The following is a 21,463-nucleotide window of genomic DNA, read 5'->3' on the forward strand; positions in this document are numbered from 1 at the left end:
GTTCTGATGGACTGTAAGCTGAATTTTTAAATTCCTCTTCGCTGCCATGCAACGCCTGGCCTTTGCCGTAAATTGCCTAAGCTCTCAAAACTCCAAACATCTGAGCTGTATCCTCAATGTTCCTGGCGCTTTTACGCACTGGTGAAGCCTCATGGGGGCAGGGGTTTATCTTTCACTGCAGCCAGACGTGACTGCTCCTGTCTGCTGCCGTCTGATGGATGATGCCAGCGTGCCTGCGTGCATTACACATTTCTTCAATTTCAAGGACCGGTGAAGGCAGACTGAAGAATGGTGCCCATGAGCAATATTGTTTAGGCCAGCTGGGCAATGCTAGTTAGCTGCTTTCTTCCACCATACCAGTTTGCTCCTGGAACTGCAGCTCAGCTCCAACCAGGCCAGTGCTGCCGAGTGGTAAAACGGCACACAAGCCGAGGACAGGCCATTTTGGAGGAAAGACGGGAACGAATCTCATTACTTTAGTTGATGCGTACCTAAAAAAGCACCTGCCGAAACCCGGGATCGAACCAGGGACCTTTAGATCTTCAGTCTAACGCTCTCCCAACTGAGCTATTTCGGCCTCCTGAGTGCCCGGTGGCCAATGGCCTTCCACGGGAGGGTACAAACTGTAGTACAGCACTTCTCCCAAAGTACTATCTGGAGCTACCAAGAGCTGAGGAGCCACAAGCATGGAGCTGGGCAGTCACACGTGTCTTCCTGACCCTTGCTTGGGTAGTACACAAGATTGTAATATACACCCAATGACGGTCATGGTTTTTCCTTTGGAGAAGTTCTCCCGCTAAGGCTTAAGGAGTAGAATAGTTCTGTTTGGAAAAGTACACTACCTTGCCGACAGGTTGTCAGGATGGCCGAGCGGTCTAAGGCGCTGCGTTCAGGTCGCAGTCTCCTCTGGAGGCGTGGGTTCGAATCCCACTTCTGACAGTGGACTGAAGCGCGGGCTTTGTCTTTCTCTTTACTTAACTATCTCCTTTCTAGGAGGTTGCCGAGTAGAAGAGCGTAGAAAAACAGAATTTGATAGCGCAGGTTCTTTCAGGGAATCTCCAGAGCAAGGGTGGTTCTTTTCTGAGCCTCACCAAACCCTTATTCAAAGAGCTTCTAAAATCCCACCACCTCCAAGAAACCCTACATCGTTCTGATGGACTGTAAGCTGAATTTTTAAATTCCTCTTCGCTGCCATGCAACGCCTGGCCTTTGCCGTAAATTGCCTAAGCTCTCAAAACTCCAAACATCTGAGCTGTATCCTCAATGTTCCTGGCGCTTTTACGCACTGGTGAAGCCTCATGGGGGCAGGGGTTTATCTTTCACTGCAGCCAGACGTGACTGCTCCTGTCTGCTGCCGTCTGATGGATGATGCCAGCGTGCCTGCGTGCATTACACATTTCTTCAATTTCAAGGACCGGTGAAGGCAGACTGAAGAATGGTGCCCATGAGCAATATTGTTTAGGCCAGCTGGGCAATGCTAGTTAGCTGCTTTCTTCCACCATACCAGTTTGCTCCTGGAACTGCAGCTCAGCTCCAACCAGGCCAGTGCTGCCGAGTGGTAAAACGGCACACAAGCCGAGGACAGGCCATTTTGGAGGAAAGACGGGAACGAATCTCATTACTTTAGTTGATGCGTACCTAAAAAAGCACCTGCCGAAACCCGGGATCGAACCAGGGACCTTTAGATCTTCAGTCTAACGCTCTCCCAACTGAGCTATTTCGGCCTCCTGAGTGCACCGGTGGCCAATGGCCTTCCACGGGAGGGGTACAAACTGTAGTACAGCACTTCTCCCAAAGTACTATCTGGAGCTACCAAGAGCTGAGGAGCCACAAGCATGGAGCTGGGCAGTCACACGTGTCTTCCTGACCCTTGCTTGGGTAGTACACAAGATTGTAATATACACCCAATGACGGTCATGGTTTTTCCTTTGGAGAAGGTTCTCCCGCTAAGGCTTAAGGAGTAGAATAGTTCTGTTTGGAAAAGTACACTACCTTGCCGACAGGTTGTCAGGATGGCCGAGCGGTCTAAGGCGCTGCGTTCAGGTCGCAGTCTCCTCTGGAGGCGTGGGTTCGAATCCCACTTCTGACAGTGTTACTGAAGCGCGGGCTTTGTCTTTCTCTTTACTTAACTATCTCCTTTCTAGGAGGTTGCCGAGTAGAAGAGCGTAGAAAAACAGAATTTGATAGCGCAGGTTCTTTCAGGGAATCTCCAGAGCAAGGGTGTTCTTTTCTGAGCCTCACCAAACCCTTATTCAAAGAGCTTCTAAAATCCCACCACCTCCAAGAAAACCCTACATCGTTCTGATGGACTGTAAGCTGAATTTTAAATTCCTCTTCGCTGCCATGCAACGCCTGGCCTTTGCCGTAAATTGCCTAAGCTCTCAAAACTCCAAACATCTGAGCTGTATCCTCAATGTTCCTGGCGCTTTTACGCACTGGTGAAGCCTCATGGGGCAGGGGTTTATCTTTCACTGCAGCCAGACGTGACTGCTCCTGTCTGCTGCCGTCTGATGGATGATGCCAGCGTGCCTGCGTGCATTACACATTTCTTCAATTTCAAGGACCGGTGAAGGCAGACTGAAGAATGGTGCCCATGAGCAATATTGTTTAGGCCAGCTGGGCAATGCTAGTTAGCTGCTTTCTTCCACCATACCAGTTTGCTCCTGGAACTGCAGCTCAGCTCCAACCAGGCCAGTGCTGCCGAGTGGTAAAACGGCACACAAGCCGAGGACAGGCCATTTTGGAGGAAAGACGGGAACGAATCTCATTACTTTAGTTGATGCGTACCTAAAAAAGCACCTGCCGAAACCCGGGATCGAACCAGGGACCTTTAGATCTTCAGTCTAACGCTCTCCCAACTGAGCTATTTCGGCCTCCTGAGTGCCCGGTGGCCAATGGCCTTCCACGGGAGGGGTACAAACTGTAGTACAGCACTTCTCCCAAAGTACTATCTGGAGCTACCAAGAGCTGAGGAGCCACAAGCATGGAGCTGGGCAGTCACACGTGTCTTCCTGACCCTTGCTTGGGTAGTACACAAGATTGTAATATACACCCAATGACGGTCATGGTTTTTCCTTTGGAGAAGTTCTCCCGCTAAGGCTTAAGGAGTAGAATAGTTCTGTTTGGAAAAGTACACTACCTTGCCGACAGGTTGTCAGGATGGCCGAGCGGTCTAAGGCGCTGCGTTGAGGTCGCAGTCTCCTCTGGAGGCGTGGGTTCGAATCCTGGGACTGAAGCGCGGGCTTTGTCTTTCTCTTTACTTAACTATCTCCTTTCTAGGAGGTTGCCGAGTAGAAGAGCGTAGAAAAACAGAATTTGATAGCGCAGGTTCTTTCAGGGAATCTCCAGAGCAAGGGTGTTCTTTTCTGAGCCTCACCAAACCCTTTTTCAAAGAGCTTCTAAAATCCCACCACCTCCAAGAAACCCTACATCGTTCTGATGGACTGTAAGCTGAATTTTTAAATTCCTCTTAGCTGCCATGCAACGCCTGGCCTTTGCCGTAAATTGCCTAAGCTCTCAAAACTCCAAACATCTGAGCTGTATCCTCAATGTTCCTGGCGCTTTTACGCACTGGTGAAGCCTCATGGGGCAGGGGTTTATCTTTCACTGCAGCCAGACGTGACTGCTCCCTGTCTGCTGCCGTCTGATGGATGATGCCAGCGTGCCTGCGTGCATTACACATTTCTTCAATTTCAAGGACCGGTGAAGGCAGACTGAAGAATGGTGCCCATGAGCAATATTGTTTAGGCCAGCTGGGCAATGCTAGTTAGCTGCTTTCTTCCACCATACCAGTTTGCTCCTGGAACTGCAGCTCAGCTCCAACCAGGCCAGTGCTGCCGAGTGGTAAAACGGCACACAAGCCGAGGACAGGCCATTTTGGAGGAAAGACGGGAACGAAATCTCATTACTTTAGTTGATGCGTACCTAAAAAAGCACCTGCCGAAACCCGGGATCGAACCAGGGACCTTTAGATCTTCAGTCTAACGCTCTCCCAACTGAGCTATTTCGGCCTCCTGAGTGCCCGGTGGCCAATGGCCTTCCACGGGAGGGGTACAAACTGTAGTACAGCACTTCTCCCAAAGTACTATCTGGAGCTACCAAGAGCTGAGGAGCCACAAGCATGGAGCTGGGCAGTCACACGTGTCTTCCTGACCCTTGCTTGGGTAGTACACAAGATTGTAATATACACCCAATGACGGTCATGGTTTTTCCTTTGGAGAAGTTCTCCCGCTAAGGCTTAAGGAGTAGAATAGTTCTGTTTGGAAAAGTACACTACCTTGCCGACAGGTTGTCAGGATGGCCGAGCGGTCTAAGGCGCTGCGTTCAGGTCGCAGTCTCCTCTGGAGGCGTGGGTTCGAATCCCACTTCTGACAGTGGACTGAAGCGCGGGCTTTGTCTTTCTCTTTACTTAACTATCTCCTTTCTAGGAGGTTGCCGAGTAGAAGAGCGTAGAAAAACAGAATTTGATAGCGCAGGTTCTTTCAGGGAATCTCCAGAGCAAGGGTGTTGTTTTCTGAGCCTCACCAAACCCTTATTCAAAGAGCTTCTAAAATCCCACCACCTCCAAGAAACCCTACATCGTTCTGATGGACTGTAAGCTGAATTTTTAAATTCCTCTTCGCTGCCATGCAACGCCTGGCCTTTGCCGTAAATTGCCTAAGCTCTCAAAACTCCAAACATCTGAGCTGTATCCTCAATGTTCCTGGCGCTTTTACGCACTGGTGAAGCCTCATGGGGGCAGGGGTTTATCTTTCACTGCAGCCAGACGTGACTGCTCCTGTCTGCTGCCGTCTGATGGATGATGCCAGCGTGCCTGCGTGCATTACACATTTCTTCAATTTCAAGGACCGGTGAAGGCAGACTGAAGAATGGTGCCCATGAGCAATATTGTTTAGGCCAGCTGGGCAATGCTAGTTAGCTGCTTTCTTCCACCATACCAGTTTGCTCCTGGAACTGCAGCTCAGCTCCAACCAGGCCAGTGCTGCCGAGTGGTAAAACGGCACACAAGCCGAGGACAGGCCATTTTGGAGGAAAGACGGGAACGAATCTCATTACTTAGTTGATGCGTACCTAAAAAAGCACCTGCCGAAACCCGGGATCGAACCAGGGACCTTTAGATCTTCAGTCTAACGCTCTCCCAACTGAGCTATTTCGGCCTCCTGAGTGCCCGGTGGCCAATGGCCTTCCACGGGAGGGGTACAAACTGTAGTACAGCACTTCTCCCAAAGTACTATCTGGAGCTACCAAGAGCTGAGGAGCCACAAGCATGGAGCTGGGCAGTCACACGTGTCTTCCTGACCCTTGCTTGGGTAGTACACAAGATTGTAATATACACCCAATGACGGTCATGGTTTTTCCTTTGGAGAAGTTCTCCCGCTAAGGCTTAAGGAGTAGAATAGTTCTGTTTGGAAAAGTACACTACCTTGCCGACAGGTTGTCAGGATGGCCGAGCGGTCTAAGGCGCTGCGTTCAGGTCGCAGTCTCCTCTGGAGGCGTGGTTCGAATCCCACTTCTGACAGTGGACTGAAGCGCGGGCTTTGTCTTTCTCTTTACTTAACTATCTCCTTTCTAGGAGGTTGCCGAGTAGAAGAGCGTAGAAAAACAGAATTTGATAGCGCAGGTTCTTTCAGGGAATCTCCAGAGCAAGGGTGTTCTTTTCTGAGCCTCACCAAACCCTTATTCAAAGAGCTTCTAAAATCCCACCACCTCCAAGAAACCCTACATCGTTCTGATGGACTGTAAGCTGAATTTTTAAATTCCTCTTCGCTGCCATGCAACGCCTGGCCTTTGCCGTAAATTGCCTAAGCTCTCAAAACTCCAAACATCTGAGCTGTATCCTCAATGTTCCTGGCGCTTTTACGCACTGGTGAAGCCTCATGGGGGCAGGGGTTTATCTTTCACTGCAGCCAGACGTGACTGCTCCTGTCTGCTGCCGTCTGATGGATGATGCCAGCGTGCCTGCGTGCATTACACATTTCTTCAATTTCAAGGACCGGTGAAGGCAGACTGAAGAATGGTGCCCATGAGCAATATTGTTTAGGCCAGCTGGGCAATGCTAGTTAGCTGCTTTCTTCCACCATACCAGTTTGCTCCTGGAACTGCAGCTCAGCTCCAACCAGGCCAGTGCTGCCGAGTGGTAAAACGGCACACAAGCCGAGGACAGGCCATTTTGGAGGAAAGACGGGAACGAATCTCATTACTTTAGTTGATGCGTACCTAAAAAAGCACCTGCCGAAACCCGGGATCGAACCAGGGACCTTTAGATCTTCAGTCTAACGCTCTCCCAACTGAGCTATTTCGGCCTCCTGAGTGCCCGGTGGCCAATGGCCTTCCACGGGAGGGGTACAAACTGTAGTACAGCACTTCTCCCAAAGTACTATCTGGAGCTACCAAGAGCTGAGGAGCCACAAGCATGGAGCTGGGCAGTCACACGTGTCTTCCTGACCCTTGCTTGGGTAGTACACAAGATTGTAATATACACCCAATGACGGTCATGGTTTTTCCTTTGGAGAAGTTCTCCCGCTAAGGCTTAAGGAGTAGAATAGTTCTGTTTGGAAAAGTACACTTCCTTGCCGACAGGTTGTCAGGATGGCCGAGCGGTCTAAGGCGCTGCGTTCAGGTCGCAGTCTCCTCTGGAGGCGTGGATTCGAATCCCACTTCTGACAGTGGACTGAAGCGCGGGCTTTGTCTTTCTCTTTACTTAACTATCTCCTTTCTAGGAGGTTGCCGAGTAGAAGAGCGTAGAAAAACAGAATTTGATAGCGCAGGTTCTTTCAGGGAATCTCCAGAGCAAGGGTGTTCTTTTCTGAGCCTCACCAAACCCTTATTCAAAGAGCTTCTAAAATCCCACCACCCCAAGAAACCCTACATCGTTCTGATGGACTGTAGGCTGAATTTTTAAATTCCTCTTCGCTGCCATGCAACGCCTGGCCTTTGCCGTAAATTGCCTAAGCTCTCAAAACTCCAAACATCTGAGCTGTATCCTCAATGTTCCTGGCGCTTTTACGCACTGGTGAAGCCTCATGGGGCAGGGGTTTATCTTTCACTGCAGCCAGACGTGACTGCTCCTGTCTGCTGCCGTCTGATGGATGATGCCAGCGTGCCTGCGTGCATTACACATTTCTTCAATTTCAAGGACCGGTGAAGGCAGACTGAAGAATGGTGCCCATGAGCAATATTGTTTAGGCCAGCTGGGCAATGCTAGTTAGCTGCTTTCTTCCACCATACCAGTTTGCTCCTGGAACTGCAGCTCAGCTCCAACCAGGCCAGTGCTGCCGAGTGGTAAAACGGCACACAAGCCGAGGACAGGCCATTTTGGAGGAAAGACGGGAACGAATCTCATTACTTTAGTTGATGCGTACCTAAAAAAGCACCTGCCGAAACCCGGGATCGAACCAGGGACCTTTAGATCTTCAGTCTAACGCTCTCCCAACTGAGCTATTTCGGCCTCCTGAGTGCCCGGTGGCCAATGGCCTTCCACGGGAGGGGTACAAACTGTAGTACAGCACTTCTCCCAAAGTACTATCTGGAGCTACCAAGAGCTGAGGAGCCACAAGCATGGAGCTGGGCAGTCACACGTGTCTTCCTGACCCTTGCTTGGGTAGTACACAAGATTGTAATATACACCCAATGACGGTCATGGTTTTCCTTTGGAGAAGTTCTCCCGCTAAGGCTTAAGGAGTAGAATAGTTCTGTTTGGAAAAGTACACTATCTTGCCGACAGGTTGTCAGGATGGCCGAGCGGTCTAAGGCGCTGCGTTCAGGTCGCAGTCTCCTCTGGAGGCGTGGGTTCGAATCCCACTTCTGACAGTGGACTGAAGCGCGGGCTTTGTCTTTCTCTTTACTTAACTATCTCCTTTCTAGGAGGTTGCCGAGTAGAAGAGCGTAGAAAAAACAGAATTTGATAGCGCAGGTTCTTTCAGGGAATCTCCAGAGCAAGGGTGTTCTTTTCTGAGCCTCACCAAACCCTTATTCAAGAGCTTCTAAAATCCCACCACCTCCAAGAAAACCCTACATCGTTCTGATGGACTGTAAGCTGAATTTTTAAATTCCTCTTCGCTGCCATGCAACGCCTGGCCTTTGCCGTAAATTGCCTAAGCTCTCAAAACTCCAAACATCTGAGCTGTATCCTCAATGTTCCTGGCGCTTTTACGCACTGGTGAAGCCTCATGGGGGCAGGGGTTTATCTTTCACTGCAGCCAGACGTGACTGCTCCTGTCTGCTGCCGTCTGATGGATGATGCCAGCGTGCCTGCGTGCATTACACATTTCTTCAATTTCAAGGACCGGTGAAGGCAGACTGAAGAATGGTGCCCATGAGCAATATTGTTTAGGCCAGCTGGGCAATGCTAGTTAGCTGCTTTCTTCCACCATACCAGTTTGCTCCTGGAACTGCAGCTCAGCTCCAACCAGGCCAGTGCTGCGAGTGGTAAAACGGCACACAAGCCGAGGACAGGCCATTTTGGAGGAAAGACGGGAACGAATCTCATTACTTTAGTTGATGCGTACCTAAAAAAGCACCTGCCGAAACCCGGATCGAACCAGGGACCTTTAGATCTTCAGTCTAACGCTCTCCCAACTGAGCTATTTCGGCCTCCTGAGTGCCCGGTGGCCAATGGCCTTCCACGGGAGGGGTACAAACTGTAGTACAGCACTTCTCCCAAAGTACTATCTGGAGCTACCAAGAGCTGAGGAGCCACAAGCATGGAGCTGGGCAGTCACACGTGTCTTCCTGACCCTTGCTTGGGTAGTACACAAGATTGTAATATACACCCAATGACGGTCATGGTTTTTCCTTTGGAGAAGTTCTCCCGCTAAGGCTTAAGGAGTAGAATAGTTCTGTTTGGAAAAGTACACTATCCTTGCCGACAGGTTGTCAGGATGGCCGAGCGGTCTAAGGCGCTGCGTTCAGGTCGCAGTCTCCTCTGGAGGCGTGGGTTCGAATCCCACTTCTGACAGTGGACTGAAGCGCGGGGTTTGTCTTTCTCTTTACTTAACTATCTCCTTTCTAGGAGGTTGCCGAGTAGAAGAGCGTAGAAAACAGAATTTGATAGCGCAGGTTCTTTCAGGGAATCTCCAGAGCAAGGTGTTCTTTTCTGAGCTCACCAAACCCTTATTCAAAGAGCTTCTAAAATCCCACCACCTCCAAGAAACCCTACATCGTTCTGATGGACTGTAAGCTGAATTTTAAATTCCTCTTCGCTGCCATGCAACGCCTGGCCTTTGCCGTAAATTGCCTAAGCTCTCAAAAACTCCAAACATCTGAGCTGTATCCTCAATGTTCCTGGCGCTTTTACGCACTGGTGAAGCCTCATGGGGGCAGGGGTTTATCTTTCACTGCAGCAGACGTGACTGCTCCTGTCTGCTGCCGTCTGATGGATGATGCCAGCGTGCCTGCGTGCATTACACATTTCTTCAATTTCAAGGACCCGTGAAGGCAGACTGAAGAATGGTGCCCATGAGCAATATGTTTAGGCCAGCTGGGCAATGCTAGTTAGCTGCTTTCTTCCACCATACCAGTTTGCTCCTGGAACTGCAGCTCAGCTCCAACCAGGCCAGTGCTGCCGAGTGGTAAAACGGCACACAAGCCGAGGACAGGCCATTTTGGAGGAAAGACGGGAACGAAATCTCATTACTTTAGTTGATGCGTACCTAAAAAAGCACCTGCCGAAACCCGGGATCGAACCAGGGACCTTTAGATCTTCAGTCTAACGCTCTCCCAACTGAGCTATTTCGGCCTCCTGAGTGCCCGGTGGCCAATGGCCTTCCACGGAGGGGTACAAACTGTAGTACAGCACTTCTCCCAAAGTACTATCTGGAGCTACCAAGAGCTGAGGATCCACAAGCATGGAGCTGGGCAGTCACACGTGTCTTCCTGACCCTTGCTTGGGTAGTACACAAGATTGTAATATACACCCAATGACGGTCATGGTTTTTCCTTTGGAGAAGTTCTCCCGCTAAGGCTTAAGGAGTAGAATAGTTCTGTTTGGAAAAGTACACTACTTTGCCGACAGCATGTCAGGATGGCCGAGCGGTCTAAGGCGCTGCGTTCAGGTCGCAGTCTCCTCTGGAGGCGTGGGTTCGAATCCCACTTCTGACAGTGGACTGAAGCGCGGGCTTTGTCTTTCTCTTTACTTAACTATCTCCTTTCTAGGAGGTTGCCGAGTAGAAGAGCGTAGAAAAACAGAATTTGATAGCGCAGGTTCTTTCAGGGAATCTCCAGAGCAAGGGTGTTCTTTTCTGAGCCTCACCAAACCCTTATTCAAAGAGCTTCTAAAATCCCACCACCTCCAAGAAACCCTACATCGTTCTGATGGACTGTAAGCTGAATTTTTAAATTCCTCTTCGCTGCCATGCAACGCCTGGCCTTTGCCGTAAATTGCCTAAGCTCTCAAAACTCCAAACATCTGAGCTGTATCCTCAATGTTCCTGGCGCTTTTACGCACTGGTGAAGCCTCATGGGGGCAGGGGTTTATCTTTCACTGCATCCAGACGTGACTGCTCCTGTCTGCTGTCGTCTGATGGATGATGCCAGCGTGCCTGCGTGCATTACACATTTCTTCAATTTCAAGGACCGGTGAAGGCAGACTGAAGAATGGTGCCCATGAGCAATATTGTTTAGGCCAGCTGGGCAATGCTAGTTAGCTGCTTTCTTCCACCATACCAGTTTGCTCCTGGAACTGCAGCTCAGCTCCAACCAGGCCAGTGCTGCCGAGTGGTAAAACGGCACACAAGCCGAGGACAGGCCATTTTGGAGGAAAGACGGGAACGAATCTCATTACTTTAGTTGATGCGTACCTAAAAAAGCACCTGCCGAAACCCGGGATCGAACCAGGGACCTTTAGATCTTCAGTCTAACGCTCTCCCAACTGAGCTATTTCGGCCTCCTGAGTGCCCGGTGGCCAATGGCCTTCCACGGGAGGGGTACAAACTGTAGTACAGCACTTCTCCCAAAGTACTATCTGGAGCTACCAAGAGCTGAGGAGCCACAAGCATGGAGCTGGGCAGTCACACGTGTCTTCCTGACCCTTGCTTGGGTAGTACACAAGATTGTAATATACACCCAATGACGGTCATGGTTTTTCCTTTGGAGAAGTTCTCCCGCTAAGGCTTAAGGAGTAGAATAGTTCTGTTTGGAAAAGTACACTACCTTGCCGACAGGTTGTCAGGATGGCCGAGCGGTCTAAGGCGCTGCGTTCAGGTCGCAGTCTCCTCTGGAGGCGTGGGTTCGAATCCCACTTCTGACAGTGGACTGAAGCGCGGGCTTTGTCTTTCTCTTTACTTAACTATCTCCTTTCTAGGAGGTTGCCGAGTAGAAGAGCGTAGAAAAACAGAATTTGATAGCGCAGGTTCTTTCAGGGAATCTCCAGAGCAAGGGTGTTCTTTTCTGAGCCTCACCAACCCTTATTCAAAGAGCTTCTAAAATCCCACCACCTCCAAGAAACCCTACATCGTTCTGATGGACTGTAAGCTGAATTTTTAAATTCCTCTTCGCTGCCATGCAACGCCTGGCCTTTGCCGTAAATTGCCTAAGCTCTCAAAACTCCAAACATCTGAGCTGTATCCTCAATGTTCCTGGCGCTTTTACGCACTGGTGAAGCCTCATGGGGGCAGGGGTTTATCTTTCACTGCATCCAGACGTGACTGCTCCTGTCTGCTGCCGTCTGATGGATTGATGCCAGCGTGCCTGCGTGCATTACACATTTCTTCAATTTCAAGGACCGGTGAAGGCAGACTGAAGAATGGTGCCCATGAGCAATATTGTTAGGCCAGCTGGGCAATGCTAGTTAGCTGCTTTCTTCCACCATACCAGTTTGCTCCTGGAACTGCAGCTCAGCTCCAACCAGGCCAGTGCTGCCGAGTGGTAAAACGGCACACAAGCCGAGGACAGGCCATTTTGGAGGAAAGACGGGAACGAATCTCATTACTTTAGTTGATGCGTACCTAAAAAAATGCACCTGCCGAAACCGGGATCGAAACCAGGGACCTTTAGATCTTCAGTCTAACGCTCTCCAACTGAGCTATTTCGGCCTCCTGAGTGCACGGTGGCCAATGGCCTTTCCACGGGAGGGGTACAAACTGTAGTACAGCACTTCTCCCAAAGTACTATCTGGAGCTACCAGAGCTGAGGAGCCACAAGCATGGAGCTGGGCAGTCACACGTGTCTTCCTGACCCTTGCTTGGGTAGTACACAAGATTGTAATATACACCCAATGACGGTCATGGTTTTTCCTTTGGAGAAGTTCTCCCGCTAAGGCTTAAGGAGTAGAATAGTTCTGTTTGGAAAAGTACACTACCTTGCAGACAGGTTGTCAGGATGGCCGAAGGCGGCTCTAAGGCGCTGCGTTTCAGGTCGCCGTCTCCTCTCGGAGGGGTTTCGAATCCAACTTCTGACAGTGGACTGAAGCGCGGGCTTTGTCTTTCTCTTTACTTAACTATCTCCTTTCTAGGAGGTTGCCGAGTAGAAGAGCGGTAGAAAAACAGAATTTGATAGCGCAGGTTCTTTCAGGGAATCTCCAGAGCAAGGGTGTTCTTTTCTGAGCCTCACCAAACCCTATTCAAAGAGCTTCTAAAATCCCACCACCTCCAAGAAACCCTACATCGTTCTGATGGACTGTAAGCTGAATTTTTAAATTCCTCTTCGCTGCCATGCAACGCCTGGCCTTTGCCGTAAATTGCCTAAGCTCTCAAACTCCAACATATGAGCTGTATCCTCAATGTTCCTGGCGCTTTTACGCACTGGTGAAGCCTCATGGGGGCAGGGGTTTTATCTTTCACTGCAGCCAGACGTGACTGCTCCTGTCTGCTGCCGTCTGATGGATGATGCCAGCGTGCCTGCGTGCATTACACATTTCTTCAATTTCAAGGACCGGTGAAGGCAGACTGAAGAATGGTGCCCATGAGCAATATTGTTTAGGCCAGCTGGGCAATGCTAGTTAGCTGCTTTCTTCTCCACCATACCAGTTTGCTCCTGGAACTGCAGCTCAGCTCCAACCAGGCAGTGCTGCCGAGTGGTAAAACGGCACACAAGCCGAGGACAGGCCATTTTGGAGGAAAGACGGGAACGAATCTCATTACTTTAGTTGATGCGTACCCTAAATAAAAGCACCTGCGAACCCGGGGATCGAACAGGGACCTTTAGATCTTCAGTCTAACGCTCTCCCAAACTGAGCTATTTCGGCCTCCTGAGTGCACGGATGGCCAATGGCCTTCCACGGGAGGGGTACAAACTGTAGTACAGCACTTCTCCCAAAGTACTATCTGGAGCTACCAAGAGCTGAGGAGCCACAAGCATGGAGCTGGGCAGGTCACACGTGTCTTCCTGACCCTTGCTTGGGTAGTACACAAGATTGTAATATACACCCAATGACGGTCATGTTTTCCTTTGGAGAGTTCTCCCGCTAAGGCTTAAGAGTAGAATAGTTCCGTTTGGAAAAGTACACTACCTTGCCGACAGGTTGTCAGGATGGCAAGCGCTCTAAGGCGCTGCTTTCAGGTCGCCGTCTCCTCTGGATGTTTGAATCCCACTTCTGACAGTGGATGAAGCGCGGGGGTTTGTCTTTTTCTTTACTTAACTATCTCCTTTCTAGGAGGGTTGCCGAGTAGAGAGAGCGTAGAAAAACAGAATTTGGTAGCGCAGGTTCTTTCAGGGAATCTCCAGAGCAAGGGTGTTCTTTCTGAGCCTCCCCAAACCCTTATTCAAAGAGCTTCTAAAATCCCACCACCTCCAAGAAACCCTACATCGTTCTGATGGACTGTAAGCTGAATTTTTAAATTCCTCTTCGCTGCCATGCAACGCCTGGCCTTTGCCGTAAATTGCCTAAGCTCTCAAAACTCCAAACATCTGAGCTGTATCCTCAATGTTCCTGGCGCTTTTACGCACTGGTGAAGCCCTCATGGGGGGCAGGGGTTTATCTTTCACTGCAGCCAGACGTGACTGCTCCTGTCTGCTGCCGTCTGATGGATGATGCCAGCGTGCCTGCGTGCATTACACATTTCTTCAATTTCAAGGACCGGTTGAAGGCAGACTGAAGAATGGTGCCCATGAGCAATATTGTTTAGGCCAGCTGGGCAATGCTAGTTAGCTGCTTTCTTCCACCATACCAGTTTGCTCCTGGAACTGCAGCTCAGCTCCAACCAGGCCAGTGCTGCCGAGTGGTAAAACGGCACACAAGCCGAGGACAGGCCATTTTGGAGGAAAGACGGGAACGAATCTCATTACTTTAGTTGATGCGTACCTAAAAAAAGCACCTGCCAAAACCCGGGATCGAACCAGGGACCTTTAGATCTTCAGTCTAACGCTCTCCCAACTGAGCTATTTCGGCCTCCTGAGTGCACGGTGGCCAATGGCCTTCCACGGGAGGGGTACAAACTGTAGTACAGCACTTCTCCCAAAGTACTATCTGAGCTACCAAGAGCTGAGGAGCCACAAGCATGGAGCTGGGCAGTCACACGTGTCCTTCCTGACCCTTGCTTGGGTAGTACACAAGATTGTAATATACACCCAATGACGGTCATGGTTTTTCCTTTGGAGAAGTTCTCCCGCTAAGGCTTAAGGAGTAGAATAGTTCCGTTTGGAAAAGTACACTACCTTGCCGACAGGTTGTCAGGATGGCCAAGCGCTCTAAGGCGCTGCGTTCAGGTCGCAGTCTCCTCTGGAGGTGGTTCGAATCCCACTTCTGACAGTGGACTGAAGCGCGGGGGTTTGTCTTTCTCTTTACTTAACTATCTCCTTTCTAGGAGGTTGCCGAGTAGAAGAGCGTAGAAAAACAGAATTTGATAGCGCAGGTTCTTTCAGGGAATCTCCAGAGCAAGGGTGTTCTTTTCTGAGCCTCACCAAACCCTTATTCAAAGAGCTCTAAAATCCCACCACCTCCAAGAAACCCTACATCGTTCTGATGGACTGTAAGCTGAATTTTTAAATTCCTCTTCGCTGCCATGCAACGCCTGGCCTTTGCCGTAAATTGCCTAAGCTCTCAAAACTCCAAACATCTGAGCTGTATCCTCAATGTTCCTGGCGCTTTTTACGCACTGGTGAAGCCTCATGGGGGCAGGGGTTTATCTTTCACTGCAGCCAGGACGTGACTGCTCCTGTCTGCTGCCGTTCGATGGATGATGCCAGCGTGCCTGCGTGCATTACACATTTCTTCAATTTCAAGGACCGGTGAAGGCAGACTGAAGAATGGTGCCACATGAGCAATATTGTTTAGGCCAGCTGGGCAATGCTAGTTAGCTGCTTTCTTCCACCATACCAGTTTGCTCCTGGAACTGCAGCTCAGCTCCAACCAGGCCAGTGCTGCCGAGTGGTAAAACGGCACACAAGCCGAGGACAGGCCATATTTGGAGGAAAGACGGGAACGAATCTCATTACTTTAGTTGATGCGTACCTAAAAAAGCAGCTGCCGAAACCCGGGATTGAACCAGGGACCTTTAGATCTTCAGTCTAACGCTCTCCCAACTGAGCTTTTTCGGCCTCCTGAGTGCACGGTGGCCAATGGCCTTCCACAGGAGGGGTACAAACTGTAGTACAGCACATCTCCCAAAGTACTATCTGGAGCTACCAAGAGCTGAGGATCCACAAGCATGGAGCTGGGCAGTCACACGTGTCTTCCTGACCCTTGCTTGGGTCTAGTACACAAGATTGTAATATACACCCAATGACGGTCATGGTTTTTTCCTTTGGAGAAGTTCTCCCGCTAAGGCTTAAGGAGTAGAATAGTTCTGTTTGGAAAAGTACACTACCTTGCTGACAGGTTGTCAGGATGGCCGAGCGGTCTAAGGCGCTGTGTTCAGGCCGCCGTCTCCTCTGGAGGTTTGAATCCCACTTCTGACATTGGACTGAAGCGCGGGCTTTGTCTTTCTCTTTACTTAACTATCTCCTTTCTAGGAGGTTGCCGAGGTAGAAGAGCGTAGAAAAACAGAATTTGATAGCGCAGGTTCTTTCAGGGAATCTCCAGAGCAAGGGTGTTCTTTTCTGAGCCTCACCAAACCCTTATTCAAAGAGCTTCTAAAATCCCACCACCTCCAAGAAACCCTACATCGTTCTGATGGACTGTAAGCTGAATTTTTAAATTCCTCTTCGCTGCCATGCAACGCCTGGCCTTTGCCGTAAATTGCCTAAGCTCTCAAAACTCCAAACATCTGAGCTGTATCCTCAATGTTCCTGGCGCTTTTACGCACTGGTGAAGCCTCATGGGGGCAGGGGTTTATCTTTCACTGCAGCCAGACGTGACTGCTCCTGTCTGCTGCCGTCTGATGGATGATGCCAGCGTGCCTGCGTGCATTACACATTTCTTCAATTTCAAGGGACCGGTGAAGGCAGACTGAAGAATGGTGCCCATGAGCAATATTGTTTAGGCCAGCTGGGCAATGCTAGTTAGCTGCTTTCTTCCACCATACCAGTTTGCTCCTGGAACTGCAGCTCAGCTCCAACCAGGCCAGTGCTGCCGAGTGGTAAAAACGGCACACAAGCCGAGGACAGGCCCATTTTTGGAGGAAAGACCGGGAACGAATCTCATTACTTTAGTTGATGCGTACCTAAAAAAGCACCTGCCGAAACCCGGATCGAACCAGGGACCCTTTAGATCTTCAGTCTAACGCTCTCCCAACTGAGCTATTTCGGCCTCCTGAGTGCACGGTGGCCAATGGCCCTTCCACGGGAGGGGTACAAACTGTAGTACAGCACTTCTCCCAAAGTACTATCTGGAGCTACCAAGAGCTTGAGGAGCCACAAGCATGGAGCTGGGCAGTCACACGTGTCTTCCTGCACCCTTGCTTGGGTAGTACACAAGATTGTAATATACACCCATGACGGTCATGGTTTTCCTTTGGAGAAGTTCTCCCGCTAAGGCTTAAGGAGGTAGAATAGTTCTGTTTGGAAAAGTACACTACCTTGCCGACAGGTTGTCAGGATGGCCGAGCGCTCTAAGGCGCTGCGTTCAGGTCGCCGTCTCCTCTGGAGGTTTGAATCCCACTTCTGACAGTGGACTGAAGCGCGGGCTTTGTCTTTCTCTTTACTTAACTATCTCCTTTCTAGGAGGTTGCCGAGTAGAAGAGCGTAGAAAAACAGAATTTGATAGCGCAGGTTCTTTCAGGGAATCTCCAGAGCAAGGGTGTTCTTTTCTGAGCCTCACCAAACCCTTATTCAAAGAGCTTCTAAAATCCCACCACCTCCAAGAAACCCTACATCGTTCTGATGGACTGTAAGCTGAATTTTTAAATTCCTCTTCGCTGCCATGCAACGCCTGGCCTTTGCCGTAAATTGCCTAAGCTCTCAAAACTCCAAACATCTGAGCTGTATCCTCAATGTTCCTGGCGCTTTTACGCACTGGTGAAGCCTCATGGGGGCAGGGGTTTATCTTTCACTGCAGCCAGACGTGACTGCTCCTGTCTGCTGCCGTCTGATGGATGATGCCAGCGTGCCTGCGTGCATTACACATTTCTTCAATTTCAAGGACCGGTGAAGGCAGACTGAAGAATGGTGCCCATGAGCAATATTGTTTAGGCCAGCCTGGGCAATGCTAGTTAGCTGCTTTCTTCCACCATACCAGTTTGCTCCTGGAACTGCAGCTCAGCTCCAACCAGGCCAGTGCTGCCGAGTGGTAAAACGGCACACAAGCCGAGGACAGGCCATTTTGGAGGAAAGACGGGAACGAATCTCATTACTTTAGTTGATGCGTACCTAAAAAAGCACCTGCCGAAACCCAGGATCGAACCAGGGACCTTTAGATCTTCAGTCTAACGCTCTCCCAACTGAGCTATTTCGGCCTCCTGAGTGCACGGTGGCCAATGGCCTTCCACGGGAGGGTACAAACTGTAGTACAGCACTTCTCCCAAAGTACTATCTGGAGCTACCAAGAGCTGAGGAGCCACAAGCATGGAGCTGGGCAGTCACACATGTCTTCCTGACCCTTGCTTGGGTAGTACACAAGATGTAATATACACCCAATGACGGTCATGGTTTTTCCTTTGGAGAAGTTCTCCCGCTAAGGCTTAAGGAGTAGAATAGTTCTGTTTGGAAAAGTACACTACCTTGCTGACAGGTTGTCAGGATGGCCCGAGCGGTCTAAGGCGCTGTGTTCAGGCCGCCGTCTCCTCTGGAGGTTTGAATCCCACTTCTGACAGTGGACTGAAGCGCGGGCTTTGTCTTTCTCTTTACTTAACTATCTCCTTTCTAGGAGGTTGCCGAGTAGAAGAGCGTAGAAAAACAGAATTTGATAGCGCAGGTTCTTTCAGGGAATCTCCAGAGCAAGGGTGTTCTTTTCTGAGCCTCACCAAACCCTTATTCAAAGAGCTTCTAAAATCCCACCACCTCCAAGAAACCCTACATCGTTCTGATGGACTGTAAGCTGAATTTTTAAATTCCTCTTCGCTGCCATGCAACGCCTGGCCTTTGCCGTAAATTGCCTAAGCTCTCAAAACTCCAAACATCTGAAGCTGTATCCTCAATGTTCCTGGCGCTTTACGCACTGGTGAAGCCTCATGGGGGCAGGGTTTATCTTTCACTGCAGCCAGACGTGACTGCTCCTGTCTGCTGCCGTCTGATGGATGATGCCAGTGTGCCTGCGTGCATTACACATTTCTTCAATTTCAAGGACCGGTGAAGGCAGGACTGAAGAATGGTGCCCATGAGCAATATTGTTTAGGCCAGCTGGGCAATGCTAGTTAGCTGCTTTCTTCCACCATACCAGTTTGCTCCTGGAACTGCAGCTTCAGCTCCAACCAGGCCAGTGCTGCCGAGTGGTAAAACGGCACACAAGCCGAGGACAGGCCATTTTGGAGGAAAGACGGGAACGAATCTCATTACTTTAGTTGATGCGTACCTAAAAAAGCACCTGCCCGAAACCCGGGATCGAACCAGGGACCTTTAGATCTTCAGTCTAACGCTCTCCAACTGAGCTATTTCGGCCTCCTGAGTGCACGGTGGCCAATGGCCTTCCACGGGAGGGGTACAAACTGTAGTACAGCACTTCTCCCAAAGTACTATCTGGAGCTACCAAGAGCTGAGGAGCCACAAGCATGGAGCTGGGCAGTCACACGTGTCTTCCTGACCCTTGCTTGGGTAGTACACAAGATTGTAATATACACCCAATGACGGTCATGGTTTTTCCTTTGGAGAAGTTCTCCCGCTAAGGCTTAAGGAGTAGAATAGTTCTGTTTGGAAAAGTACACTACCTTGCCGACAGGTTGTCAGGATGGCCGAGCGCGTCTAAGGCGCTGCGTTCAGGTCGCCGTCTCCTCTGGAGGTTTGAATCCCACTTCTGACAGTGGACTGAAGCGCGGGCTTTGTCTTTCTCTTTACTTAACTATCTCCTTTCTAGGAGGTTGCCGAGTAGAAGAGCGTAGAAAAACAGAATTTGATAGCGCAGGTTCTTTCAGGGAATCTCCAGAGCAAGGGTGTTCTTTTCTGAGCCTCACCAAACCCTTATTCAAAGAGCTTCTAAAATCCCACCACCTCCAAGAAACCCTACATCGTTCTGATGGACTGTAAGCTGAATTTTTAAATTCCTCTTCGCTGCCATGCAACGCCTGGCCTTTGCCGTAAATTGCCTAAGCTCTCAAAACTCCAAACATCTGAGCTGTATCCTCAATGTTCCTGGCGCTTTTACGCACTGGTGAAGCCTCATGGGGGCAGGGGTTTATCTTTCACTGCAGCCAGACGTGACTGCTCCTGTCTGCTGCCGTCTGATGGATGATGCCAGCGTGCCTGCGTGCATTACACATTTCTTCAATTTCAAGGACCGGTGAAGGCAGACTGAAGAATGGTGCCCATGAGCAATATTGTTTAGGCCAGCTGGGCAATGCTAGTTAGCTGCTTTCTTCCACCATACCAGTTTGCTCCTGGAACTGCAGCTCAGCTCCAACCAGGCCAGTGCTGCCGAGTGGTAAAACGGCACACAAGCCGAGGACAGGCCATTTGGAGGAAAGACGGGAACGAATCTCATTACTTTAGTTGATGCGTACCTAAAAAAAGCACCTGCCGAAACCCAGGATCGAACCAGGGACCTTTAGATCTTCAGTCTAACGCTCTCCCAACTGAGCTATTTCGGCCTCCTGAGTGCACGGTGGCCAATGGCCTTCCACGGGAGGGGTACAAACTGTAGTACAGCACTTCTCCCAAAGTACTATCTGGAGCTACCAAGAGCTGAGGAGCCACAAGCATGGAGCTGGGCAGTCACACGTGTCTTCCTGACCCTTGCTTGGGTAGTACACAAGATTGTAATATACACCCAATGACGGTCATGGTTTTTCCTTTGGAGAAGTTCTCCCGCTAAGGCTTAAGGAGTAGAATAGTTCTGTTTGGAAAAGTACACTACCTTGCTGACAGGTTGTCAGGATGGCCGAGCGGTCTAAGGCGCTGTGTTCAGGCCGCCGTCTCCTCTGGAGGTTTGAATCCCACTTCTGACAGTGGACTGAAGCGCGGGCTTTGTCTTTCTCTTTACTTAACTATCTCCTTTCTAGGAGGTTGCCGAGTAGAAGAGCGTAGAAAAACAGAATTTGATAGCGCAGGTTCTTTCAGGGAATCTCCAGAGCAAGGGTGTTCTTTTCTGAGCCTCACCAAACCCTTATTCAAAGAGCTTCTAAAATCCCACCACCTCCAAAAAACCCTACATCGTTCTGATGGACTGTAAGCTGAATTTTTAAATTCCTCTTCGCTGCCATGCAACGCCTGGCCTTTGCCGTAAATTGCCTAAGCTCTCAAAACTCCAAACATCTGAGCTGTATCCTCAATGTTCCTGGCGCTTTTACGCACTGGTGAAGCCTCATGGGGGCAGGGGTTTATCTTTCACTGCAGCCAGACGTGACTGCTCCTGTCTGCTGCCGTCTGATGGATGATGCCAGTGTGCCTGCGTGCATTACACATTTCTTCAATTTCAAGGACCGGTGAAGGCAGACTGAAGAATGGTGCCCATGAGCAATATTGTTTAGGCCAGCTGGGCAATGCTAGTTAGCTGCTTTCTTCCACCATACCAGTTTGCTCCTGGAACTGCAGCTCAGCTCCAACCAGGCCAGTGCTGCCGAGTGGTAAAACGGCACACAAGCCGAGGACAGGCCATTTTGGAGGAAAACGGGAACGAATCTCATTACTTTAGTTGATGCTACCTAAAAAAGCACCTGCCGAAACCCGGGATCGAACCAGGGACCTTTAGATCTTCAGTCTAACGCTCTCCCAACTGAGCTATTTCGGCCTCCTGAGTGCACGGTGGCCAATGGCCTTCCACGGGAGGGGTACAAACTGTAGTACAGCACTTCTCCCAAAGTACTATCTGGAGCTACCAAGAGCTGAGGAGCCACAAGCATGGAGCTGGGCAGTCACACGTGTCTTCCTGACCCTTGCTTGGTAGTACACAAGATTGTAATATACACCCAATGACGGTCATGGTTTTTCCTTTGGAGAAGTTCTCCCGCTAAGGCTTAAGGAGTAGAATAGTTCTGTTTGGAAAAGTACACTACCTTGCCGACAG

At 50.1% G+C, this 21,463-nt stretch overlaps 17 non-coding genes across 17 annotated transcripts; 7 read left to right on the forward strand and 10 right to left on the reverse strand.

Annotated features, from left to right (window-relative positions):
• Positions 1–504: 504 nt before the first annotated feature.
• On the reverse strand, positions 505–577 carry TRNAF-GAA (transfer RNA phenylalanine (anticodon GAA)). The gene has a single exon. It is a non-coding gene; the product is annotated as a tRNA-Phe (tRNA).
• Positions 578–856: 279 nt separating this feature from the next.
• Positions 857–939, forward strand: TRNAL-CAG (transfer RNA leucine (anticodon CAG)). Its single transcript has one exon. It is a non-coding gene; the product is annotated as a tRNA-Leu (tRNA).
• A 712-nt stretch (positions 940–1,651) lies between these two features.
• TRNAF-GAA (transfer RNA phenylalanine (anticodon GAA)) lies at positions 1,652–1,724 on the reverse strand. Its single transcript has one exon. It is a non-coding gene; the product is annotated as a tRNA-Phe (tRNA).
• Positions 1,725–2,006: 282 nt separating this feature from the next.
• On the forward strand, positions 2,007–2,089 carry TRNAL-CAG (transfer RNA leucine (anticodon CAG)). The gene has a single exon. It is a non-coding gene; the product is annotated as a tRNA-Leu (tRNA).
• A 711-nt stretch (positions 2,090–2,800) lies between these two features.
• Positions 2,801–2,873, reverse strand: TRNAF-GAA (transfer RNA phenylalanine (anticodon GAA)). Its single transcript has one exon. It is a non-coding gene; the product is annotated as a tRNA-Phe (tRNA).
• Positions 2,874–3,937: 1,064 nt separating this feature from the next.
• Positions 3,938–4,010, reverse strand: TRNAF-GAA (transfer RNA phenylalanine (anticodon GAA)). The gene has a single exon. It is a non-coding gene; the product is annotated as a tRNA-Phe (tRNA).
• A 280-nt stretch (positions 4,011–4,290) lies between these two features.
• TRNAL-CAG (transfer RNA leucine (anticodon CAG)) lies at positions 4,291–4,373 on the forward strand. Its single transcript has one exon. It is a non-coding gene; the product is annotated as a tRNA-Leu (tRNA).
• Positions 4,374–5,083: 710 nt separating this feature from the next.
• On the reverse strand, positions 5,084–5,156 carry TRNAF-GAA (transfer RNA phenylalanine (anticodon GAA)). The gene has a single exon. It is a non-coding gene; the product is annotated as a tRNA-Phe (tRNA).
• A 1,073-nt stretch (positions 5,157–6,229) lies between these two features.
• Positions 6,230–6,302, reverse strand: TRNAF-GAA (transfer RNA phenylalanine (anticodon GAA)). Its single transcript has one exon. It is a non-coding gene; the product is annotated as a tRNA-Phe (tRNA).
• Positions 6,303–7,374: 1,072 nt separating this feature from the next.
• On the reverse strand, positions 7,375–7,447 carry TRNAF-GAA (transfer RNA phenylalanine (anticodon GAA)). The gene has a single exon. It is a non-coding gene; the product is annotated as a tRNA-Phe (tRNA).
• Positions 7,448–7,726: 279 nt separating this feature from the next.
• On the forward strand, positions 7,727–7,809 carry TRNAL-CAG (transfer RNA leucine (anticodon CAG)). Its single transcript has one exon. It is a non-coding gene; the product is annotated as a tRNA-Leu (tRNA).
• A 1,064-nt stretch (positions 7,810–8,873) lies between these two features.
• On the forward strand, positions 8,874–8,956 carry TRNAL-CAG (transfer RNA leucine (anticodon CAG)). Its single transcript has one exon. It is a non-coding gene; the product is annotated as a tRNA-Leu (tRNA).
• A 707-nt stretch (positions 8,957–9,663) lies between these two features.
• On the reverse strand, positions 9,664–9,736 carry TRNAF-GAA (transfer RNA phenylalanine (anticodon GAA)). The gene has a single exon. It is a non-coding gene; the product is annotated as a tRNA-Phe (tRNA).
• A 279-nt stretch (positions 9,737–10,015) lies between these two features.
• On the forward strand, positions 10,016–10,098 carry TRNAL-CAG (transfer RNA leucine (anticodon CAG)). Its single transcript has one exon. It is a non-coding gene; the product is annotated as a tRNA-Leu (tRNA).
• A 711-nt stretch (positions 10,099–10,809) lies between these two features.
• Positions 10,810–10,882, reverse strand: TRNAF-GAA (transfer RNA phenylalanine (anticodon GAA)). The gene has a single exon. It is a non-coding gene; the product is annotated as a tRNA-Phe (tRNA).
• Positions 10,883–11,162: 280 nt separating this feature from the next.
• Positions 11,163–11,245, forward strand: TRNAL-CAG (transfer RNA leucine (anticodon CAG)). The gene has a single exon. It is a non-coding gene; the product is annotated as a tRNA-Leu (tRNA).
• A 9,869-nt stretch (positions 11,246–21,114) lies between these two features.
• Positions 21,115–21,187, reverse strand: TRNAF-GAA (transfer RNA phenylalanine (anticodon GAA)). The gene has a single exon. It is a non-coding gene; the product is annotated as a tRNA-Phe (tRNA).
• Between the last annotated feature and the right edge of the window lie 276 nt (positions 21,188–21,463).

Source organism: Dendropsophus ebraccatus, chromosome 4 (genome assembly GCF_027789765.1).
Source record: "Dendropsophus ebraccatus isolate aDenEbr1 chromosome 4, aDenEbr1.pat, whole genome shotgun sequence".
Classification (NCBI taxonomy): domain Eukaryota; kingdom Metazoa; phylum Chordata; class Amphibia; order Anura; family Hylidae; genus Dendropsophus; species Dendropsophus ebraccatus.